Source organism: Pithys albifrons, chromosome 2 (genome assembly GCF_047495875.1).
Source record: "Pithys albifrons albifrons isolate INPA30051 chromosome 2, PitAlb_v1, whole genome shotgun sequence".
NCBI lineage: Eukaryota > Metazoa > Chordata > Aves > Passeriformes > Thamnophilidae > Pithys > Pithys albifrons.
The window spans coordinates 20,941,284-20,967,140 of NC_092459.1; the positions used below are offsets into that span (position 1 = coordinate 20,941,284).

At 37.2% G+C, this 25,857-nt stretch overlaps 1 protein-coding gene across 1 annotated transcript in view; it reads right to left on the reverse strand.

Annotated features, from left to right (window-relative positions):
* CSMD1 (CUB and Sushi multiple domains 1) overlaps nt 1-25,857 on the reverse strand; it is a 1,094,767-nt gene that overhangs the window by 881,859 nt on the left and 187,051 nt on the right. The window lies entirely within an intron of this gene.

A 25,857-nucleotide genomic window follows, 5' to 3' on the forward strand; every position in this document is an offset into this window, starting at 1 on the left:
TACACCATTCCTCCCTCCAGATTCAAAATGCTCATAGCTGGATTTCTGAGACAACTATCATCTTTTTATGCAGTGAAACATTATTTGAGGTTCTGTAGTACTAACAGAGCATGATTTATTTATCTATATGTGAAATTTCAGCATTAGCCTTGATGCCATAAATTCAACAGACTGACGGTTTTAGTGGCAGAGAGGTTTCAGAGATTTTTGGCAAATGTCATTTAGAAAGCTTCAATATAAATACTAAAGTTTCTGGTATTAGAGTTTCTGCTGTTCTGAAACCTACTTCAACATGAAGACCAAAATGTAGACACACGTTTATTATGCATTGTGTTGCAACTAATATCAAGATTTTTATATTTGGCAATACAGAAAATTTTTTGTGGTATAGCACTTGTAAAGCCATATGTATTGTGATCAGGAAGGCTTTTATTTTTTCTTTCTTTCTTTTCTTCTTTTTTTTTTAATAGGATTCTTTAACAATGACACTAAGGGTTTACTCAGCAGGCATCTGTGTCTGGTTTGCACATCCTACAGACTTGTGAGGGTATGATATCTCATTAACAGAAAGTCCTCAGGAAGAAACCTTGACTTACAGTGCACATTGTTGCTAGTTTCCTATTTCATTTTGTTAATCCCACACAACAGTTGTACTGACTCAGAGCTGGAGAGAAGTGTTAATGAAATACTTGAACAGAGAAAAGTTTAAAGACCTTCTGTGCACTGTACTTCTTGGATTATTACATGCATTTTAAGCACTTCAGAACAAGTATAATCCCAGCATTTTATTATTATACTTAAACCAGAAATGTATTTCAGCCTGCAATTTTATTTTTAACTTCCCTGCAGCAGGTCTCTGTGACTGAATCCTTCAGAGAAGTGCTTTTAAATTCTTGTGGGAGGTTTCTAAATCTTAATAGACTGGATTTAAGAAAAGGAATTTGCAGCTAAAACTAAAGAACTAATGAGGAATCATTTTTACTAAATTTCAAATATAACAAAAACACTAATGAAGAGACAAAAAGGATGTGAGGATTCAGGAGGCCTTTAAAGTACAAATCTTCTCTAGTATATCTACCATTTGATTCATATTGGTTTAATAAGACATTGGTATTATTAAACATTCATAAAGCAGGAAGCTAATACACTATGAACTTAGCATGGATTTTACAGCTATATACTGTTCACTGTAACTTATCAACATTTTTGCAGATGCTTTGCATTGTATTCCCCTTCCTTCAGCCACAGAGGAAATGTCATACAAGTGTCACAAACAATTTAAAATAATTTCATTACCACAGAATTAATGTTCTGAAAACATAAAAGGAATACAGTGACAGTCCATCACCCTGTTACTCTAAACATCTACTTCATGTCTCCAACATCCAGAAACTGATTTGTGTAAGTCAAGTACCTGCTCACAAGCCATGCTGCACAGCAGCCTTCCTACCACTCGTGTTTGAAAGAGTTGATTTGAAAGAGATCTATCAAGTGCAAATTAGCAATTCATCTAAAATCTATCAAAAACAAAACCACCTTTTAGGGCAGAAATTTGGAATTCTAATGTATAAGGAATGTATTACACCATATGTAACTGTATATATAAATGCAATATGTTAACTAAATTTCTAACTTTCAGGGAGACAAACAAATTACTTCCCAATCTCTTAGGGAATCCTACAGCTGGCTTAAGGTAAAACTGAGTATTGCTGGGGTGGTGAACATGGCCATGGCCAGCAGTTTCTTTACAGAGACACTTGCTTCCTACTCACAGAAGTTTTTACAACTGGCAGTGATTGATCCCAGTTTTATTCCAAAAGGTGGTTTGTGCTCCTTACTGTAGATACAGATTATTGTGCATTATTATTTTGGAAAATAAACAAACTTGAATGATAAATAAGGCAGACAATGTTTTACCACTATCTTGTCCAATTTAAGTGTTTATTACCACCCAGAATCCTTTCTTTCTCCAGTTTGCTTTTGCTTTCATGTATATATACTCCTCCAGTTCTGAAACTATTCATGCATGTGTTGTACATTCACTTTGTACCCAAGAAACATGAGGCAAGGAAGAATCATAAAGAAAAAAATTACTGTGAAATACTATTTAGGTTTGCTCTTAATTTTGTATGCATATATAAAAATATATACTTATTTACTTAGTGTTAAGTAAAAAATAAAAATCTGAGAAGAAATTTAATATACATTTAACTCCCAGCAATCACATTGCTGCATACTGACAACTGCAGGGAGGATTTTTCTTCTGAACTAAGCAATACTGAAAACGACTTTAAGAGCAATACAGACACAGAAAACACACATCATTCTAAGTCTGTCCCTGCCTGGTGAAGACATGAGCATGTGAACAGAGCAGAATGTAGAAAGAAAGGGTCAGTGCTACCTGTATAATATCTATTTTTTTCCATACATGTAAGTCTAAAATTTTCAGAACTCTCAAATATTACACCTCTGCCAAAGAGTAAATTTAGCATCAAATCACTTACAAGACATTCAGTTTCAGGATATTTTTGGAGAGCAGAAATGAGACTTATAGGTGACAGGCAGCAGCAAATTAGGAGTTGACCATATAATATCACATAAAAAAATGCAGTTTCTCACTGCAGAGACACCACATACCAATAAGATGACACAAATAAAGATTAGGAATATTTTGTTTCAAATGAGTGTCTTAGTAGAAGAAAGCATCGACAAAGAAAAGAAACTGAACATATCAAGAGAAAAATACTAAAAGAATATCAGCAGAGATTAAGTAGTTCTGCTGAGCTGAATGCAGGCTGAAGATGACTGAATGCACCCCAAAAAGGTCTACTCAAACAATTCACTTTAGCTCCAGACCTTGTGTCAAGTACAAAATAAATTTTTCCATTTTGCACAAGATGTTCAGCCATTGACCGACTACTTGGTTAGAGCCTTTGCAGATTTAAAATGTTCCCTCCCATTCAGCAATACAGACACAGACCTCTTATGTCCCCAGAGCACCTCATGCCTCAATTATGATTTGTCACACTCATGTACATGCACAATTGCTGGACTTTTTTACTGCGGTATTAGCCACAACTTAAGTGACTATGAGAGGTAAAGCACAGTTTTGTCAATATGAGTTTTACCAAAAAGGATAAAAAATAAACCTTCCTGATAGTACAAAGATGTTATATATGCATAGAAAAAAAAAGATTTCCTTCTGTACTACAAGAGGCAACTACAGATTTAAATTGTTGCTGCCATCAATTGAGATGGTAGAGCAGTATAGAGCTGTAAGATATGAACAAGTGGTTTCAGTCACCTTCTTTCAATAACTTCTTTTTCCTTTCTCTTCTGTTTTCATATGCTCCCTTTGTGTTTTCACTTCTGTTGAGCTCCACATAATCCCCACCACTTCCTACCCCACCAAGGCTGCAGGACCCCACAGACCCTCTGCACTGTCCTTTATCACTTCTTCCTCTTTAATATATCCAAAAGCCATCTTCTGACTGTCTTACTACCCAACAAAATTGTTATTTTCTAAAATAACTTCAATCAAGAAGGCAAAAGTCAAATGGCCAGCAAGGCAAAGGCACAATTCTCTAAGGACTGTTTTAAAGAGGATGTATCTACTTCAAGTGTCCTTTAAAAATCACTTAAGTAAACTTCACGACATCATTATGAAGCATTTTCCAAGAATTAATCACACCAGAAAACATCAAGATAATTTTAATTTAGGCATCACCAAAGATTTACTCACAGCTGCAATCCACCATCTTTACTGGCACACCTGAAGCACACTGTGGCCAGCTGTGACAGCACAGACATCTCACAAAGCCGGTGCCTGCCCCACTTGGGACTCTGCTTGCTATGCCTGCCATCACCTTCCATCATCAGGGAAAACTGGTGCCACACAGCTTTAGTACTTCAGATATTTAAGCATACCAAAGTTCAGAGCAACGTGAAATGAGAACAGTGTAAATTACTCATTATGTTTTTGCAAGACCCAAGAAAAAATAGTTAGTTTCAAGAGAATTAGTGAGAAATTGTTTAAAAATTATCTGACATGAAATAATTAATGCCTGGGGGCCAGTGACCAGGGAGACCCCAGTGAGTGACACTCTGAGCCAGCCCCAGGTGGGACCAGGGCCAGAGCCTCTCTTGCTGCAGTGCAGCATCAGGAGCCAGCGCAGGTGTGTGTGTGAGTGCTGGGGAACATCTGGACAAATGAGATAGTGAGCAGGGGACTTGGAGAGGAACACAGGAGGGTTTCTCCAAGGATGAAACCTCGGGTGGCATTTCTACTGTGGCCCAGGGGAATTGTGGTCATCTTTCTGGGTGAGTGAATGGGTGGGAGGAACACAGCTCCCCCAGGCCAGAGAGGAGACACCAAATGAGGCTGCTGATGCTGCCTGAGCTCCTGTGAGTGTGTGTCTGACTCTTAATCCATGGAGCTGTCTGTATACATGTGCATGTGGTGTATTCTTGTGCTCTATGTGCCTCTATCTACCAAAAAAAGCTGCTCAGCCTTGTCACTGCCTGCGTCTGGGAAGGAGATGGGGCAGCCTCACTTCTGCTGGGTACTGGATTCGACCCTTCCAAATATGAGATGCTTGAATGCATGTAATAACCTTAAGTTCTGATGCAGACATTCACAAGGTGACTGGAACTTCATCAATCTATAAAACTTTTTAGACTCAGACTTTCTAGCCACAGGATATATATTCATTGATTGTGCTGATGAAACAGAAAAGCTAGTTTTTAAAGTCTCAGATTAGTACTTTGAGAGTCAGGCCATAGCTTTGTGCATCATTTCCTATGTGTATTTAAGACTTTATCCAGCATCCAACTGAAATTAAATTATCCTGAAGGTTAAAGATTAATATCACTATTTAGCAAATTCAGAAACAAATTCTGACATAATTCTAGCTTTGCTGTGTGCCAGAGCAAAATGTCTTAATTGCTGGTATGTGAAATTTTTTGTTTTAATGAAGTTTTCAATGCTGAAACGTGTATTATACATCAGCTGGATCACACTGCCATTACAAATTGAGAAAAAGATATTTCATGTTTTCTATTCAATACTGGATTGTCCAAAAAAACCAATAAATCAGTATTCACATAAGTTAATGGGAAAATAATATGCAGGAAAATATGTCTTATGTCTCTCTGCAGGAAATACTTCCTTCTTTAAAAAATATTCTTTTAATACTTAAAAAAAATCCAGTCTATAGTCAATTCAGATGCCACTTGGTAGGCAAAAAAAGTCTATAATTGCTCTTCCAAGGCTAGAGCTTGACAGTGCATCCTTCTCACAAAGTAGTAAGTTTTTAATTAAAAGCAACTAGATAATATGAAGTTGGTTTATCCCTTTTCCTTCAAAAATAATGATTTTGTCCCAGTAAAGCAAAGACCTTTACACTCTGTTCCTTCTTCATTTGAATTTACTCCAGTTCTTCTTAAGATTCATCTAAATGAAGGAAAGTAAATGAATTAAAGAGAGAAAAGCAATGTAAGTTGTATACCAGATTTGAAATATGTAGAAGGTGGTGTTGAAAAAGTTCTTTTATAGAGAGTAAGATCCTATATATTAAAATGCTGAGCTAAAGGCAAATTTAGTACTTTTTAAAACAAGACTATTCTTCATAGATGCGAACTCACTCTGCAGATGGAGATCATTGAGGACAGGTTGGATTTTATTTTTTTATCTTTCTAAGATAAAGTAAAATAAACTGAGGCTTTAGGTAAACATCACTATTACTGTTACAGTTGCTTAGCAACAGCTGGTAGAATGAGAGAGTATTGTATAGCTCAGGTAAATAAAAGGAAAGTGCTGATTCCATAGTTTGTGACATACTGAAACCATTATCCAAATTCTCTTCTTAGCTTCACTGGAATAGGAGCAACTCAACCGTAAGCAAACTATTCTGAAGACTTCTTGACTTCTGTACTGCCAGACTCCTTCAACACACAGGCTGTCTACAAAATCTAATAGTTTCAGCATTGTCACTTTGACTTTCATTTTTTATTGATGCCTTTTATTGATGCCACTCTCAGACCACTTCTCTGACAGCCTTATTCACATGTCAAGATCTTACAGTAGGTTATTTATGATCATTTTTGTCACCAGATTCCTACATGATGAGGCTGAGAAGTGCACTGCAGTTCAAGCAGTTTGGTTTTAAACTACTCCTAAAGAATATATTGTCAAAAAGCTCACTTCTGAGGGCTTGGAAAAATCCATTTGTCTCACTGTATCTGCTCCATGAGCATTGCCTATGTTACCTACTTCTTCTTCCCTGGGATTATTCCTTTCTGCATCACTTCTGTTATCCAGCAGTCTGGGTTTTTTGTGTATGACCACAGAACCACTCCAGAAAAGGTTTCAAATTTGTTCATCTTTGTTACTTTAATTAATCTTTTTTTTTTTTTGCATTTGAAACAGTTTGGAGTCAACTGACATCAACTGAGAAGGACAAATACTATCTTCCAAATTAAATTGCTAACTCATAACTTGAAGGAAGAAAATGAGCAGCAATAAATTTTTCAATAGTCATTAAAGAAGTTTCATTTTCAAAGACGGAAGAGCAATTTTTAGAATTTAATTTAGAAAGATCAGATGATATTACATTGGTTTTAGTTTTAAAACCATTATCTTAGTTAATACAAATGCATTTTGCAGAAAGAATTTTAGCTATAACATTAAAAACTATATTTTATGGATCTACTGCCATAAATAGTGAAGCATTCTTCTGGACAGGTGTCCATACACATAATTGTGCTTCTGATTTAGATGTGATTTCATATAAATCAGAATATTGGCATTACTGTCCTATGCAATGCACATACAAGAAAGAAGAATGAAAAAATTAACAATGTAGCATAGCCAACAGTATTTCAGCATTAGTAAAGTTAAATATAATCAAAACACAGGTAGAGGGACAACACATGTATGCATAAAACACAATTTTCATTGTGCTTTCGATGTTAATACATTAACAAATGCAAAACATATACAATCTATGACATTCATTGACATTACCAGAGTAGGAATGATGTAACAGACACATACTCCCACAAGATTATAAAATCAAAATACAGCTGTGTGAGACATTCATGAATGGAAACGAAATGATGTGTTCTAGTAATCTTAACCACAGAAAATTTAGAACCTTATGTTTTATATCCTATTGACACATTTGCACAGTATAAAAGTAATTTTTATTGGAACAACAGGATGGAATGGAGGATGATGCAGCTCCTGTGCCTGAGTCCTGATGTCAGTAGCTGACATTGATGCACAGCAACATTCAGAATGGAAAGCCAATGCTGTCATCAGTCACAGTCAGAATGACTTATTCAGAGGAAAGTCCTGCTTATCAAACCTGATTTCCTTTTATGACACAGTAACCCACCTAGCTGAGCACAGGAAGCAAGCTGATGTCGTCTTTTTGCTTTTCAGTAAAGCTTCTGATAATGTCTCTCACAGGATCCTTCTGGACAAAATGTCCAGCACACACCTGGATAAACATATCATATGGTGGGTGAGCAATGGGCTAACAGATCAAGCACAGAGGGTAATAGTGAGTGAGGTAACATCAGACTTGTGACCTGTTACTAGTGGAGTCCCACAGGGCTCCATCTTAGGCCCTGAGGTCTTAAACGTCTTCATAAATGACTTGAATTCAGGACTTCAAGTGATGCTAAGCAAGTTTGCAGATGACACAAAACTGGGAGGAGCTGTTGACTCCCTCAAAGGCAGGGAGGTCCTGCAAAGAAACCTCTACAAGTCAGAGAGCTGGGCGGTCACCAACCATATGAAATTCAGCAAGGGAAAGTGCCAAATTCTGCACCTGGGATGGGACAAGCCTGGATGTTTGTACAGACTGGGGAATGAGACGCTGAAAAGCAGTGCCACGGAAAGGGACCTGAGGGTCCTGGTTGAGGACAAGTTGAATATGAGTCAGCAGTGCCCTGGCAGCCAGGAGGGCCAACTATGTTCTGGGGGGCATCAGGCACAGCATCGCCAGCCGGTCTAAGAAGGGATTGTCCTGCTCTGCTCTGCACTGGGGTGGCCTCATCTGGAATATTGTATGCAGTTTTGGGCACCACAATATAAGAAAGACATTAGGCTCTTAAGTGAGTGTCCAAAGGAGGGCAATGAAGGTGGTGAAGGGCCTTGAGAAGAAGCTGTATGAGGAGTGGCTGAGGGCACCTGGTCTGTTCAGCCTGGAGAAGAGGAGACTGAGGGGAGACCTCATGGCAGTTACAACTTCCTCATGAGGGGAAGTAGAGGGGCAGGCACTGATCTCTTCTCTGTGGTGACCAGTGACAGAACCTGAGGGAATGGCCTGAAGTTGTGTCAGGGGAGGGTTATGTTGGATATTAGACAAAGGTTCTTCACCCAGAGGGTGGTTGGTTGCAGGAACAGGGTCCCAAGGGAAGTGATCACAGCACCAAGGATGATAGAGTTCAAGAAGCATTTGGATCATACTCTGAGGCACACAGCATGACTCTTGGGGATGATCCTGTGCAGGACTAAGAGTTGGACAGCAATGGTTCCTTTCCAACTCAGCATATTCTGTGATTTTGTGATCTTGCAGCGTCAATAATATGCACAATTCCATGAGTAACTACAAGTCTGATTCAGCGTTGTTCTGAATCCTTTGGCCTTACCAACACAAATTCAAAATGGTGTCAAAATGCTGCCAGTCTTATTTGGTGCCTCCAGCTCATAGGGACTAAAAGAATAAAGATTAAGATCTTTTTCTCAATCATCCTAAGTTTGTCATAAGTTTTCTTTATCCCATATGAAATAGAATATTTCAGCATTATGTTCTCCATTTTGTATATCTCAAGCAATTACTTACAATTTTTATATGTTCCATTGTGTATATCTCAAGCAACTATTTAGATTTTTTTATGTTGTGAACTGTAAGAAAAATGCAATCAGCATTATCTTTAAGGTACATCTGATTAGAATAATGCTGCATAAATAGTGTAATAATAGTATATGTTTACTAATTAATCACCTTCAGTCCATGTACATGATTCAGATAAATTACAGAAATAAAATTTTAGACAATTGGTTGAATTCAAATAAATGAAGAGATACAGTCAATAGGACAAATTGGAACTGCAAAGATGTAAGAGGATGTTTATGTTATTACATACTTAAATGATTTCTCCTAAGAATGCAACACTCCAATTATATATTATACAATTTTTTCTTATAGAATTATGATGGATGCTGTTTTAAAACATGAAATTTAAAAAATCACCAAAATATTCATTTATTTAAGCACATGAAATTGAAGAAACTGAACATAAGGCCTTTTCATTCAGCCTGGGCCCTCATACATGGCCTGTGCATCACAGTACACAAGCATTATCTCAGGGACTAGTCCTGAACTCAGCTGCTCAAAGGGATTTTTAATCCTTGATTAAGGCATATTTGAAATATGAAGAAGAGATGTAGCCTTTGCATGAATATTACAAGCAATATTTTTTTTTTATTTTATGTGAAATATTGTACAGAAAAAAGCTGTCTGCATTACTGACTCATCCTCAGGAAGCCATGTGACTGACAGGAAACGGAGAGCCAGCAGCAGCACAGCAAAGAGATGATATTCATGTTGGCACTGCTAAAGCTGGTTGTGCCGGGGTGGGTGAAATGTAGGCTGATCTGCCTTGTCAGGGCTGTGTCTGTGGTGCAGAACTGCCCTCAGACCTGTGAGTTGTTCTGATGTTCACTGTCACTGATTCCACAAAATCACATGGATATGGGTTTCTCTAAGACATTTTTAATTTACCACTCACAGGAGTTATCTTTATGGCTCTTCCTCCTTAAGCATTCTGATGCCTCAGAGGTTTTATTTGCTTCTTGATTTTTTAATTTTTATAGATTTTAGAAGTACTTATAGTGAATGTAGATTTTAATGTACCAGTAAAAGTAAACTCAGCAGTTCAGTGTTTATTGAACCCCATCCCGTATCAATCCCTCAAAATTTCGTTAGCTGTTTAGTCTTCTTTTAAAGGTAGAACGGCTGAAAAACATCTCAAGGCCTACACCAGCAGACATAAACGTAGGCAGAGTGACCTAGAAGACCAGAATGCTGGAAAACCTCCAAGAACCTGACATGATATGAGGAAGATGAAGATGATGTAAGAAGGGTCCCAAACTCCCCCAGATTCAGTTCTGGATGGGTTGTGCCTGGGGCATAACAGGGCAGAAACGAGGATCGGAGGGTCATTATAAAACTCATGAAATCATTGTTTGGAGCACATGTGTGGATATGTATTCCTGGTGAAGTCTGGGTGCTCCCTTATCTTATGTCCTACTAAATTAGCCGAGAGTCTTTTCCTCAGCGGTCTTTTGAGGCAACATTCTAATGCAAACAATTTTCTGGACAAGGTACAAAAAAAACCACTCTGGTTTCTTTCTCTAGGACTAAAATTGCTGGATTTGATGTTTGTGATAATCAAGAGATCTAACTTTAACTAAAAGAGCTGAGGTTGGTGGATGGTGAGAGGTGGAAGGGGCTGATCCTCATATTCCAGCCTTTCTAAACAGTAACACAATGTATCTGACTATTGAAGGATCCAGGACTATGATCTTGCTCCTACTGAAGTCAAGGACAAGGACTCCGCAGACCTCAGTGACAGAAGGAGCAACACTGTACAGTTGGCCTCAGATTATTTACATATCTGCCTTGCTTCCAGGAGACAAAAGTCCAAGTAGTAAACTATTGGCATAGCTCAACAGAAGTGGAAATGCCTTTGGGAGGTTGTGCACGGCCTTCAATAAGAGCAGGATAAGAATCTAAAATGTTAGCTTTCACTCATGTTACATCAGGCTGCATCATGTCATGCTGTCTTACAGCTCATCTGACAGGCGCATTTGTTACAAAACATAAAAAGACAGAGAAAACAGCAGTGATTTGAAAACAACATGTTTATGTTAGCTGTGGTGACTAGTCAATTAGCAGTTACAAAAAAACCAGTTCTAACTAGTTTAAGAAGATTCTTGTCCCCAACCATAAATAGTCTTGCCAACTACACAATTCTTATACCACTAACTATAAATTATTAATTCAGGGCACATTATATTAGTTATTAAACTACAACTGCATTATTTACCCTTGAAATTGTGGAAACACTCACTTCTCTTATGCCTTTAGCTCACTTGAATCCCTGTTTACCCTTCTTTCTACAACTTTCCTTATTCAGTGAGAAAGTGTGTGAAAAACACTGAACATATTTCTCCTGTGGCAGAAACTCTAAAATTAAATTGTCCACAGCGTCTTGATGGACAGACAGACAAATGCTGTTTCATGCTTCAGCTATAAACCTGCATTTATAACATCTTCTTTGTAAGTCAAGGTATGGTTGCGAGCTGCAGTCATCCAGACCATACAATATTCTTACAATTTCCCAGAAAAATCTGAAGTATTAGTGCACTTTGAAAACAAACTTAAGACACACCATTTAGTTCATAAACATCATCTGGTCATAAAAGATCACATTTATTATAAATAAATTTATTATAAAGTTAAGCAATATTGTTTGTAATTCATGTCATTTGGCATAACAGGCATTTTTACATTTATAAAGCTTTGATTCTGTAGACTATTAGGACAAGAGAACTAGAGGCATCAAACAGAACATCAAAGGCCACTTTACAATCACAGCACTTGGAGAACAGATGACACCTCCCAAAACACAGTTCTGAAGTCTCCTTTTGGTGCTATCCCTAAAAGAAAATACCTTCATCAAACAGGTTTATTATCAAATATCTTAATCTCAGCACTGACCTCTTGAAGCCAACTGTCTTTCAGTCACACTTTGCACATTTTCAGTTGATACAAGCTGGCGTGTCTTCACAAGCTGCGTCACATCAGATCAGCTGAAACACTAGTTGAATTTCCAACACATAAAATGTTTCTACCACCCACTCACCTTCCTTCTTCCTTCCTTCCTTCCTTCCTTCCTTCCTTCCTTCCTTCCTTCCTTCCTTCCTTCCTTCCTTCCTTCCTTCCTTCCTTCCTTCCTTCCTTCCTTCCTTCCTTCCTTCCTTCCTTCCTTCCTTCCTTCCTTCCTTCCTTCCTTCCTTCCTTCCTTCTTTCCTTCCTTCCTTCCTTCCTTCCGACTTCCGACTTCCTTCCTTCCTTCCGACTTCCGACTTCCTTCCTTCCGACTTCCGACTTCCTTCCTTCCGACTTCCTTCCTTCCTTCTGAGTTCCCTCCGAGTTCCTTCCTTCCGAGTTCCTTCCTTCCTTCTGAGTTCCTTTGTTCTTGAGTTCCTTCCTGAGTTCCTGAGTTCCGTCCTGAGTTCCTGAGTTCCTGAGTTCCTAGTTCCAAGTCCTGAGTTCCCTCCGAGTTCCTAGTTCCTTCCAAGTTCCTTCCTTCCTTCCTTTCCTTCCTTCTTTTCCTTCCTTTCCTTCCTTTTGTTTTCAAATATTTATTTAGTAATAGCATTTTACTATTTCCTCTTGAATCTGGTATTCTTAATGATCCTCTTATTACTTTGTCATTTCTATGCTTCTGAGGCAAACCATTGCATACACAATTAGTAATCAAAGTAAGTGCAAGGAAGAGGTCTGACTGTTTACTGCATTTGTTAAATCTTTTTCCAGATTAGTTTAATTGCATGATGGACACTACAGATACTGAATTTCAGCTGCCAAGGTAGCCGTAAAGAAGTATGTGTCTTATTAGTGAGTGTAGTTTACCAGTTTAGCCTAAACTATGTAGTTTATCATTCTCTGTTAAGGGTCTCAACAGCCAGGAATTTTAAGGAGGTAGAAGGTTCCTCTATCTGTGAAGCAGGACTGGTAACAATGACACAAAACTAGCAAACTTGTCAACGCTGGTTGTAGGAAGCATGAGGCTGTGCCAAAAGTGACAGGTCAAGAAAAGGACAAGCTGAAGAAGATGATGGAGATGTCCACCAGAGGTCCTTCACGACCACCAACTGGTCTAAACTTTGAGTCTCTGACTCAAATTCAAGAGGCGTGTTGAGGGTGCAATGGTGGGTGGGATGATTTTGGATGTAGGAGGAACAAGATGAGATAATGTCTGAATTTGTAATTAAGTAACTGAATAAAGCTATGGAGCCAATTGTGATTTGAGATGCACAATTTTTCTGTCCATCCAGCATGCTGTAATAAAGAATGTTTTGCTTTCTAATACTCAAAAAGAATCTTAGAAAAAGTTCTTTTTATAGCTTTTCCAGCATTAGATTGGCTTTGCTGGCATTCATTTCATTTGCTTTTGCTGTGTTGAAGAGCTGCAGGAAGATTCGATGATACTGGGAAATTCCATGTTAGCACAGGTACAGTGATGTTGTGCCAAAGTACAGATCAAATCTGGACACACAGAAATGGGTTCCAAGCTACACATTAGAACTCAGGAGAACAACTGCGGAGTTGCTGGTTCATAAAACCATGAGAGTCAAAAAGTAAGGAGAATGTTTAAAATTATTAGAGGAAAGAAACAGAACTGTGATTAAACTCTATGTAAACTCACTCTCTAATTTGTAATCTATGCAGATCAGAAAAACCTTACCAGAAAATGTGTAGATAAGAACTGTAAGGATGATTGAAATTATGAGCTAGCTTTTGCACAGGGAGACTAAATAGCCTCTGATTCTCTAGCCTGCGTAACAGGCTGCTGTGGGAAGGTTCCACAGCATCACATGGGTAAGAAAAATTGTTCTATCCAGTTTTACCTTCCTCTGTTTTCGTTACTCAAAACTCTCCAAAGGAAAGGACATATACTTTCATGTAGTGCATAAATAAGCATCAGAACTCATTTCATCAAGAAAGCAATTAGACTGTAGTGAAATGGAAATTAGAAAAGAAAAAAAAAGGCAACAATAAAAATCCATCAGGGCATTTGAAAAGGAAAGATTAAACTTTGGCTTAGCAAGTCTCCCAGATGCACCTACCTAGAAAAAAAGAAGGTATCTCTTGGAAAATGTGCTTACAATTTTCTTAGAGTTCTTCTAGATATCTGCTATTAGCCAGTTGCATATATGACACTCGACTTGATGAACTTTGGTCAGATCTACCCTGTGCTTCATTTTACTTCCCTGGAGGTATCACTGAGGAGAGAATATCACCAAGCATCCAAAGTTATCTAAGTCTGATTTCGAGTAACATCCCAAATGAATAGCTTTTAATATATTTGTTCTCTTCTCCATTTAAAGACACTAACAAGTTGCACATTATTAAGGAGAATTACAGTCACCATTTGCCTTTCATATTATTGCCTTCATGGAAAATTTTTAGAGCTAACATACCTTTGTTCCCCTTTCGTTGTGAGATCTTTCTTTGCAAGACCTTTCTTTGCTTTTTTTTGCCAATTGAAAAGAAGTCTTATTATTAGCCAGACTAATCAACAGTAGTTGATCAATATTAATAGCAAGAGTAGCTATTATTCAATGTCTTAAACTGCACATTTATAATGAGGAGGATTTTCCGACTTCCATGAAGCATTCTTACTATGTGAGCTTCAGCAGACCTAGTATTTGCATAAAATATTTTTATTGCTGTTTGTCCCAGTAGGAAGTAAATGAAAGGACTACATGTGGATTAGACTATCACCATGGGACGATACTAAACAATAATTTATGATGAACAAACCCTTTCTGTTTAGGAAGAAACAGCAGTTTTCAAGAATATAACAGCCTAGTCCTTAACTTTCACAGAACCTGTTCACTAAACATCTATTAGTTTGCAACAGTATGCCTAATTTTTACTGACTCTTCCAAATATGCCACCTTGATACATTTACAGATACTGTGAGTTGTAGAATGATCTTAGAAATTTCTTTTAGTATGTTGGCATTCACATAAGAATTATGAAATTTCTTTACAGGACTAGCTGGACTATCAGTAAGTTGTAGAAGGCTACAAAAACAGTTTAGTAAACTAACCTGACTGGTGAATTTTTCTCCTATTATAAAGGTATTTTTTGATCCTCTTTAGCACTAAAACCAGTTGCAAACAAAAGCATTTCCAGTGAAATTCCATACATACAAATGTTTTGATTGGAGTTCATGAAGTATTCATCAAGGATAAATGCAGCAATTACATTTTTTGTATTGCACTTGCTGTTGGGACTCGTTACTTTGTTGAATTTCTTACAAGAGTCACATGATATATTCTAAGGCTGTTTTCTTCCAATTGCTTCACCAATATTAAAATTTGCTATTCTTCTTGAATACGCAAATATAATATCTATTTCTTTATCTAGTTCTCCTTCTAATAAACCCCCTTCAAGGGGGCTTAACACCACAAAAAATTCTCTCCAGGCTGAACTTCCTGAACTCTCCTGACCTGTCTTTGTAGAAGAGGTACTCCAGCCCTCTAATAATTTCCATGGGCCTCCTCGGGACATGCTCTAACAGGTCCATGTTGTGTGGTGAGAGCTCCAGTGCTGGGCACAGCATTGCAGGTGGGGTGTCATAAGAGCAGAGTAGAATAGCAGTATCAGCTCCCTCAGCCTGCTGGTCATGGTTCTTTTGCAGCTTCAGGATATGGTTGAACTTCTGAGCTGCAAGTGCACATTTTCAGCTCATGTCCAGTTTTGCACCCACCAGTCTCCTAAGTCCTTCTCTGCAGGGCTACTCTTTCATCACTGGTTGACAGACCCGGATTCAAGTCTAGTTTCTGAACAGTTTCTGAGTTTTAGCTAATGACTAATAAGGACAGAATGCAGAAGATCTGAGATCCAGAATAAAATCTAGGTCTTGTCATCCACACCTTAGAGACTAAAATATATCAGGTTTTTGCTTTTTATTTCCTTTTTATTTCTAATGAAAATAGATCATGTACAAATATGCAACACTAGAAAACATTAAATCCCTGTTTTATTTCATAAAATTCAATTATCCCATGAGTAATGTTTCTCTTTGTCACATATCATTTAATCTAGAAACACAATTTCTTCATTGTAAGTAATGCATTCTAAGATATTGCTTCAGAATTACTTCAATCTTCTGCAAATTCTACAGCTCTCAGACCAACTGACCACATCTTACAACACTTCCTTAAGGCCTTCCTCAATATACAGACCTGTTCTACATGTTTTCTTTTTCCGAATATGGCTATGTAGAACATTCTTCAAACTTCACTGAGCATTGGTCATCTATAAACACATGACTCTTACACAGACTTGATCCTTACTCTGAACACAGTAGCACAGTTTTCTAGAAGTCTTAATGACGTCAGAATATGTTTATCTGTAAAACCACTGTGGATGGGATTACTCTCACTTAATTTTAACCACTCAAGGTTAGTCATGTAATCTAAACTAGTCATCAAGGCTCCCATTTTAGAGATAGATGAGAATTTTAGCAGTGTGATTCATTAAATTTTATCTTAGACATAAACTTTATGAATATATGAATCATGTACAAATGTCATTCTCCATTGTCTATTTAAGAAACAGTTTCTTACATGGCTACTTGAGAAGATGCTAAATACCATCTCACCTTTCCAGCTCAGCAATATATTTAACCATGCATCAAACTAAGAAAAGACAAGTCATTCCATTGCCTGCACTGAAAAACCTCACACGCTCAATTTGCACATGGAATTGACCCATTACTATTAAAAAACTTTTCAGTCCTTCTCTGGGGTCTGTGAAACTTATACAATGAATTAATGTGTTCTAATGCATGAACCTTGATGAAAATTCTCAATAGTTCATTTTCTTACCAGAAATTAGAAATGTTCTATCAAAAGGAATTAACATCAAAAGATTAGGTATTGTTTTCCTAAATTACTGAGACAAAATGATGGCTAAGTATATTAAAATTCAAAGGGAAATCCTTACAAATCTTTATTTTTGGGGAAACCAGTAGCAATATGTTTAATTTAAAGCAATATAAATATTTTTAATTCTAACTTTAGAATTTTGAATCTCCTTCATGTAAGTAAATAGAGAAAACATTTCTGAGAACTCTAGAACCTCTAGAAAAATGTACAAATTGATATTCTGTAATGCTGAGAAAGAAGATTGTTATTTGCTCCTATATAAACTGATGGAGAGCCTAATGAACTAAGCAGGGAGTTGCCCCTTGATGGGAGAAGCTGAAAGTCTGTGTTAATTGCATTTTTTGTAGTCTATCGTCTTTAAAAGAAGCAGCAGCTTTATCTCTTGGTTTCAGCTCTGTGAAGGCATACCACAGCTGCAGCCATTATTCTGAGCAGTATAACTTTTTAGTATTTTAAGTAGAAGCAGTAGTACGCTCACTAAAAATGTATGCATTTTATATATCATCATCATGGCTAGGCTTCTCGAACGAAGATTTGGGAAGGGCACTATCCATGCTTGCAGCAAGTACACTGGTGGCTAAAAGATCAATGTGGGATGGGCAAGTCCAGTCGCAAAAGGCACAGCGGAAAGTCTCCTTAGACAATATTGGTGAGGAACAGTTCTTTCTACATTGTCTTTTCTCTTTGAGACTAATCCTGCATGCGTTCTCAAAGGAAGTGGCAGCGTTATGGATGGTGTGTCTCCATGAATCCTGACTGGAGGTCAGAGTGAACCATTGGTGGCAGTCAATATGGCCAAGGCTGAGGTGTTGTTTCAGGGAGTCCTTGTATCTCTTCTTCGGGGCTCCTCTCTTGCAGCAGTCGGTGGCGAGTTCACCATAGAGCACAATCTTCGGGAGGCGGTGATCCCTCATCCTGGAGACGTGCCCTGCCCAGCGCAGCTGCGTTCTCATCAGCATGGCCTCGATACTGCTGACCCCTGCCTGTTCAAGTACAGACTCATTAGTCACATAATCAGACCAGTGGATGTTTAGGATTGAACGGAGGCAGCGCTGATGGAAGCGTTTGAGAAGCCGCAGGTGGTGGCGGTAGATGACCCAGGATTCAGACCCATATAAAAGAGTAGACAGTACAATGGCTCTGTAGACACTGATCTTTGTACTTTTCTTCAGGTGTTTATTGGACCAGACTCTTTTATGGAGTTTTCCAAAAGCTCTGTATGCCTTTGCTAACCTGTTGTCTCTCTTTGTCAGTATTACGATCTGAGGAAATGATGCTTCTCAGATAGGTGACTTGGTGGACTGACTTAAGCTCTGATTTGCCTATGGTGATGTGGGGATGATGGAAGACTTGCTGTGGATATACAGTGTATATATATACATACACATAGGTTTCCAGGACTATGTTGAAAGGAAAAATTTCATTTATAAAATGGTTTTTACATGGAAAATAGTTCTATAGGTTTTCATGAGGGAAATTATTCCAAATATCCTCCTCTTATTTGTAGTAATACTTTGTAATTGTCTTCAAAAAGAAATTATTTATTAAATTTGGTTGCCAGTATATATACTCCAGTCAGGCATTCAGATTGCTCCAATTCTGGCAAAGCATATTTATTTTGACAGTGTGAGAAGTGTATCCATTTCAACAGCTGAGAAAAAAAGTATCGGCAAAAAGCAAAACTTTTGAAACACCAGGAAAAAAACAGAAAAGAAAGAACTTGGCCATTTTTCCTATCTATATTAATGAAACTAAATGCAACTGAAAGGGACACAAGGTTGAGGAAGGGATTATTCACTGCACATCCTCTAGGGTTGTAAAATTTATTAATCAGTCTTTACTAAAAGAAAGCAATTAATTTTCAGTTGTAAGAGGATATAAAAAGCTATTCTTATGTTCTCTTTGATGTTTGCTTTGATTTTCTAAGTTAAATTCTATTGCTCTATATATTGATCATGTTTTGTACAAAGGTATTGTGATCAAGTTGTCTAAATGAGAGCTTTTTGCTCAACTGTACGTCACTATTCTTGGTTTGAAAATCATTCCATGCATCAGAAAAGCAGAATAAATGCATTTTTTTTATAAAAACAGTAATGTGAAAATCCTTTATGAATATTTGTGTCTAAAGTATTGAGGATTATAGGAAGATGCTGAGACCTACTGTCCCATTAATGATCAAAGGGTGGAAACATGCCATGCTTTTTCCAAATTAAAAGTTTCCCCAATTTTTTCTCCCCCTTTCCAAATTCTATAAATATTGTGACACCGTCTGACCATTGTAGCAGTGAAAAACAGAACGTAAATATAATCTATTTCCACACTCTTTTCACAGTAGATATATGCCATGGCTTTGCAGACTACATGGAATTCCACAGCAGTGTCCATATAATGAATATTGCAGTGTCTCAGTCCAAATCTTAACACTAAAATTACCATGCACATAATATTTTTGGTATCTGAAGCAGCAGTGTGAGTTATTCATCTGTGCAGAAAGGGGATCTATCTCTCTCTCCTCTCCAGTAGAAGGCCTTGCCCCTGCTGACGATTATCAAGTAAGAACCTAGGAGAGTGATGCACCTAGATGTAGAGGTTAGTTGTGATCCAGGGGACATGCAGGAATACACAACAACTCCATAGGTTTCACAGAATCATAAATGTCTTGGATTGGAAGGGGCCTGAAAAATCACCTAGTTCCAGCCTCTTTCCACTAGACCAGGTTGCTCTAGCCCCGCCCAACCTAACCATGATGTTTGCACTGGATCACTTGATAGTATCGTGTATTCCACTTTTCGATGACCTTGCACAGTTGGTCACAGGAAACTACAGTTCCCTTTCACTGCTGAGCAGGTGGAGGTTGTCCAGGTGTTTTCTGCTTGCAATAGGACCCTTCACAGGAAGGACTGGCTCCTTTCACAAGTTTCAGGTACTACTTTTGCACTATCTTAAACATAACATATTTTGTCTACAGCATATTAGACTCAGTATCAGCACTTTGGAAACTTTGAAGCTGGAACTTGATAAGAAACTATCAAACTCTCTGTAAAGAGGAAAAGAACTAAAAAACTCTCCCCAAAACTGAACTTCTGGATCTGGAATCATCAAGGAGGGCAGAATTCAAAGCCCTATGTCAGTCCCAGACCTTCCAAACAAGCATAATTCTGGCAGATCCCTGGGCTTAATCTCTCATGTTGATTAGTTGACATGTTTCTAAAGTTTCTTACCTGTAAAGAAATCTTATGCTTCATGTCTAAATAGATACATATTTCTTTCATTCAGGAAATACTTCTCTAGTCATAAAATGTGCTGGTTTCAGATTAAAGCATAAGAGCAAATAACCTATGGTCACTTATGTGTTGAGTCCTAAAATATTTTTCTTATCTCTGAGCACAGATATGGCAGACACAGATATCAAGCCTAATACTTTCTCTGGAAGACTGCAGGGGGTTATGTAGGCTACTACAAGCTCTATCATCTTTATTATCAGCTCTTGCTTACTGAGCATTTTTTTTTCTCATCAGCAAAACTACTCAGTTGAATGAGAGATGCAAAATTAAATAAAGTCTATGACCTTTTATCAATATCAAGAGACAGATCCAAAATGTGATGGAAACAAATATTAACAAAAACAACACAATGAGTGTATTGCTATGTAACTTATATAACATTTGTCCCCTAAAACTCCTCCGTCCTTTACATTCATATTTTTTTCTTTTATCACATAAGTGCAATTATTTTTAATCTATTCTCAGACTCCTCAAAAAAATATACACAAAATCTCACAAGTTCATAGGAGATTTCCAATGTAAAAGCAATTTAGATAGAAAAAAGTATTTTTTTTAATTATGTTTAGTTACAGCTGAAAAGGGCTGCCAAAATTTTGGACCAGAGATATCTACAAATGGGCCAAAATTTAAATTAAAGGGAAAAAAAAAAAAGAAACTCCAAGCTAAATGGAAGTGGGGAATGTTTGTTTCTCTCAGATGCAAATGTTATGTTTACCGAGTATAAGAAGAGACTGCTACTAGAATGGCATTCCTGTTTTCCTCATCCTTTCTTTCCTCAGCCACTTCCCTCATGCTGTGTCTAGAGATCATATTGCCTTGTCCATCCACAGAAAAGATAAAAACAGTTTTCAGACAATTAATTTCCCATCAGGTCACAGAACTAATGGAATTGTACCCATGGCCTTATGATGAAGCACAGGAGAAGCAGCAGAGGCTGCTACAGTGTGGCTTGCACAAAGACAATATTTAGCATAACGTGAATTCTCATTTTCCTTTTAAAAGAGTTATAATAATTATTTAGAAAACTGTTTTATGCATGAAGCACATGGAAGACTCCTAAGAGTGTTAAGTTCTCTACTGTGTAGGGGGAGAGTCGGAAAACAGAGATAAAATTAGAAGTAAGACACAAAATAATCCTGGGCACTGAAACTGTGGACTTCAGCCTCAAGCAGTTATGAATTTTAAGTCCCCAGACTTAGCTACTTTCCCTCAAAGAAAAGGACTGATAGGTTAGGAATGATTATTTCGTAAAATAATAACCACCTCACACTGGTAAATGTATATTCCCATCTTGAGTATGTTGTGTGTCATAAACTCATTTCACTCACTACAGCTCTGAAGTTCATGTAAATCAGCTTCATCCTAGGTATTTATAAAGCATCACTGGGTCCAAAAAACTACTCTGGCAACTGAAGTTAGTTTCCATATGAAACGGCAAAAACTACATTAATTCAAAGTTACTTTTTGAAGCTTTTCCAAAACACATATAGAAATAAATCTGTAAGAGGTCAGAAAAGAATAGAGATGTCAGTTTGAAGAGTGGCACAGCAGAATCAGTTGGAATAGTTTCAGGTCATTAAAAAAAAGGGGGGGAAAAAAAGGTGAGGCCTTCCTTAAAAGGAGGCACTGCTTTTCATTTACAAAGTAAGGCAGCTTTAACACAGAAAATCTTCCACTACATTAGCATTTCACTTAGCATGTAAATCATGTACTAACAGAGTGAAGTCTTCCAAAAATGAGAAAAACCTGCAAATTTAATGGTGAGAAAATATTTTAAATATTTTAATATTTAAAACAAATTCCTGTTCACAAATATAGAGAATAGGATTTATCTGAGATGTCAGAATCCAAGCATTACTGAAAAATATTTCTACACCAAAACCCACCTCAAGAAATTGCTACATTTCAGGACAGTATCCATTTCTTTTTATCAGTTTGGAACCATGGCTTCTCAAGCACTTATCACAGAGGTAGTACCAATTTCAGTGTTCCCTATGTATGCTCGTCCCAATCAATACTAATTTTGCATCATTGTAATCTGAATTAATTCATAAGTTCAGATTACATAGAACCTGAAAAACGAGTATTATTTTTTACTATGCAGTACTTCAAGTAACCTCCCAGAGTAAATTCAACAATGCTTTTAGCAGCACAATGAACGTGCTGGCAAGGAGAGGCTTATTGCTGCCATCAAAAGAAACACATACAAATATCCATCCTAAATTATCTGTGAATCAGATCTCTATATTTGTGCCTGGAAAATCAATGCTATCTATGAAAAATGAAAAAAGTCTCACAAGCTCTTATATGGGATGACATGACCTTTTTTCATTAATGGTTTTATATAGTATTGACTAGACCATACTATATTGAGTTCACCAACTTTAAGGATCTAAATCAATAGAACTCCCTTGTTCTTGCTGCACAGTTAATAGGAGAAAACAAGACTTTCCTGCCTAGACTTATTCTATAGTCTGTTTACCATTCTTACGCAATTCTCCTATGTATTAAATTTCAGCTCACTGAAACATTGTGCCAACACTTTTCATATGAAGACATGTTAAAGTTACATTATTAGCAGAATAATCTATTTTTAACTTGTTCTCAAGGCAATAATTTGTTAAACTGAATTCATCTACTTAACAGTCATTTAGAGCCCTTATTAAATGAAAGCTGTTGGATTTTGTTAAGAGAAGTGTATAGCCTGCCTTCAACTCACAGTGGGAAGGAATAAAAGTGCATCATACTGTGGACTAAGCTATAAACTAGGACCAAGTCAGCATTATTATACGCCTGAATACCATGCTGCTTCAGAACCTAAGTTGGCTATATTCACTTCTTTTTTTTTCAGTTGTAAAAGATAATTTTCCTACACCTTGCGATTTATCAGAGGAAAGGCATCAGTATTCAGAGTAACCTATAATACCATATTATATTATGCATAACTCTGTATTCACATCTGGTCTATCCACCGCGGGTTCCACTGTCAGCCTATACATTAGTATGTTGTTTGCTGTGTTTAACTGTTACAGAAGTATTTTATCTATGTCAGAACAAATGCTAATATAAAGTACTGATACCTGCATTTCCAGAACAAAATTACTAAAAGTGAACGAAACGACTCTTAAGTAGCAACTTGCACTTCTTTTCCTGAGGAAGATATAAAGGCCTTAAAACACATACTTGATGAAAGTTAAAGCTGGTTCTTAGTGTTATATTAATTTTCTTCAGAGTATTAAAAATGTGGGAGCAGTTCGTAACACTTTTGTTCAAGACACCAATCAATTCAGCCTGAAAGGTCCACTGTAATATCCCTTTAAAATAAGGCCTTGCAGATGCTTATGATTCATTTATTGCTATACCATTTGAGACAAAATCATGTTTCTACACAAATCTATTATATACCTATGTTACGTGTGTGTGTGAGTACAATTTTTATCTGCTCATGAAAGTTTTTTTCAGTTTTTAGTTTGTTTGTTTTCTTGGTTTGGTTGTTTTTGTTATTTTTTTTTTGCAATTGATAAAGTGCCTTCCAATTCATATGAAGTCACATGCCTTAAAAGGTGAAAATTTGGTTTTTTAAACCCTGCAAATCACTACTTTCTCTATTATCAAACCAAAAGGAAGCACTATATAACTCACAGGACTGAATTTTGTTCAGAGCTGCCTGGATAATTTGAATAAACTCATATGACTTTTTGGAAGATACAACCACAAAATTATTTCCATAAATAGTGGACCTGGGAGATGCAGAATACATATATTTCCTAATTTAATGACTAAATTTTAACATCCATCAAAGACTAATGTGCAAAACCACCAGGCTTTTAACTACTGGAGAAATTTTACTTCTTTTTCCTGACACTCTCTTCCCAAGAAAATACTATTTTTTGGATCCTTTTAACATCCTTTTCCCAAAAGCTATGCTATGTTTATGCCTTTCCGATTGCTTCCTTCTCTACCTCCTGTTCTATTTGGGAAATGGTGAAGTTACTCCATTTTGATCCAGTGGAAGTTTTATAAATTGTGTTACAGAATCACAGAATGTGCTGAGTTGGAAGAGGCCCACAAGGATCATCAAGTCCGACCCTTATACCTGCACAGGACCATCTCCAAGAGTTAATAGCTATTCATGGAAAGCTCAACATGGCATTTTGAAAACAAATCAACGAAATATAAAACAAGGTTCTGAAGCTTTCTCTGCTGTAATTACAGGCTATTTCAGTTTATCAATGAAAGTAATGAACTAATTATCCAATACTGGTAATTCTGTGCATGTTATGTTCAGCAATATGAAGCCCTGCCAGTTAAATATTACACAAATTTAATATCTTTTATGTAGCCCTGATTTCTCAGGCTCTAAAGACCTATCTGAGGGCAGAAAAAAAGAAAAGAAAAAAAAGTGTGCTCTTAAAAGCTAATGTTCTCTGGCCTAATTAGTTAGGCTAATTACTTGGGCTAAGTAAAAAAGCACTGAAAACAAGGTAATTAGAGTAGTAGTTCACTTGGCAGCTCAGGTAAGTGTGCCCACTGTAGCAAATCCAAGTTAGACTCTTAATTTTCTCACCTTTGCTGTTATTTTAAATTGAATTGGTTAAACTGATTTAGCTAGCACAAGTTATATGATATGTGTTTATCAAGACTTAATTAAGGAACCCCAGTAGGACTAGGGCACTGAACTCAACACTGGTGAGGCCACACTTCCAATCCTGTATTCACTTCTTGGCCCTTAACAAGACATGGAGGTGCTGGAGCAAGTCCAGAGCAGGGTGACAGAACTCATGAAGGGTCTGGAGCACAAGTTGCATAAGGAGTGGCTGAGGGATCTCCAGTTGTTTAGCCTAGAGAAAAGGAGGAGGATCATGAGGAGACTTTAACACTCTCTACGACTATCTGAAATGATATTGTAGAAAAGTGTGGTTTGGTGTCATTCCTAGATAACAAGCAACAACACAAGAAGAAATGGCTTCAAGTTGTACCAAGGGAGGTTTAAATTCGATAGTAGGAAAAATTTCTTTACTGAAAAGGTTGTCAAGTACTTGAACAGGCTGCCCAGGAAAATGAGTCACCATCCCTGAAGGTATTTTAAAAGATGTGTAAATGTGGACTTAGACACATAATTTAGTGGTGGACTGGGTAGTGCTTGGTTAAAGGTTGGACTTGATCTCAGAAGTCTTTTCCAACCTAAAGGATTCTGTAATTCTAACACCATTAACATAACTTAGGCCTAACTAGAGCCATCACTGTTTTACAGTTTCCTGTACTTGGGGTCATTAGTGATCAAAAAGACCCTACAGGAACCTCCAAAAACCCCACCCCAGACCTTTGCTGGAAAAAATCTACCTACCAACCAACCAACCAACCAACAAACCAAAACAAAACCTCAAACAACAACAAAAAAGTAACAAAAAACTCCAAACTCCCAAACCAAAACCCAATCAACCAACGAACCCAAAACAAACAAACAATAAACCCCAAACCAAAACAATGGAAAAAAAAGGAAAAAACCAAAGCAAAACCACAAAAAAAACCCCAACAAAACCCAAAAACCCAAGGGGAGAGACAACAAACCCAAGAACAGCTGTGAAACACAAAAGTTTGAGGTTTCAGATTGTTTCAAGATGAGTATTCCACAGAAAAATTATTCCCTTCTTCCTTCCTTCCATAGTAGGCCATCCCCAGAGTGATCAGGAATTTTCAGCCTGACTTTCACAACCATTCTTGTAAACAAACTGTCTGCAGCAATAATAATCAACAGAAAATAAACTGTATACATAAGTTAGAACTTTGCTTTAAGATGAAAAACTT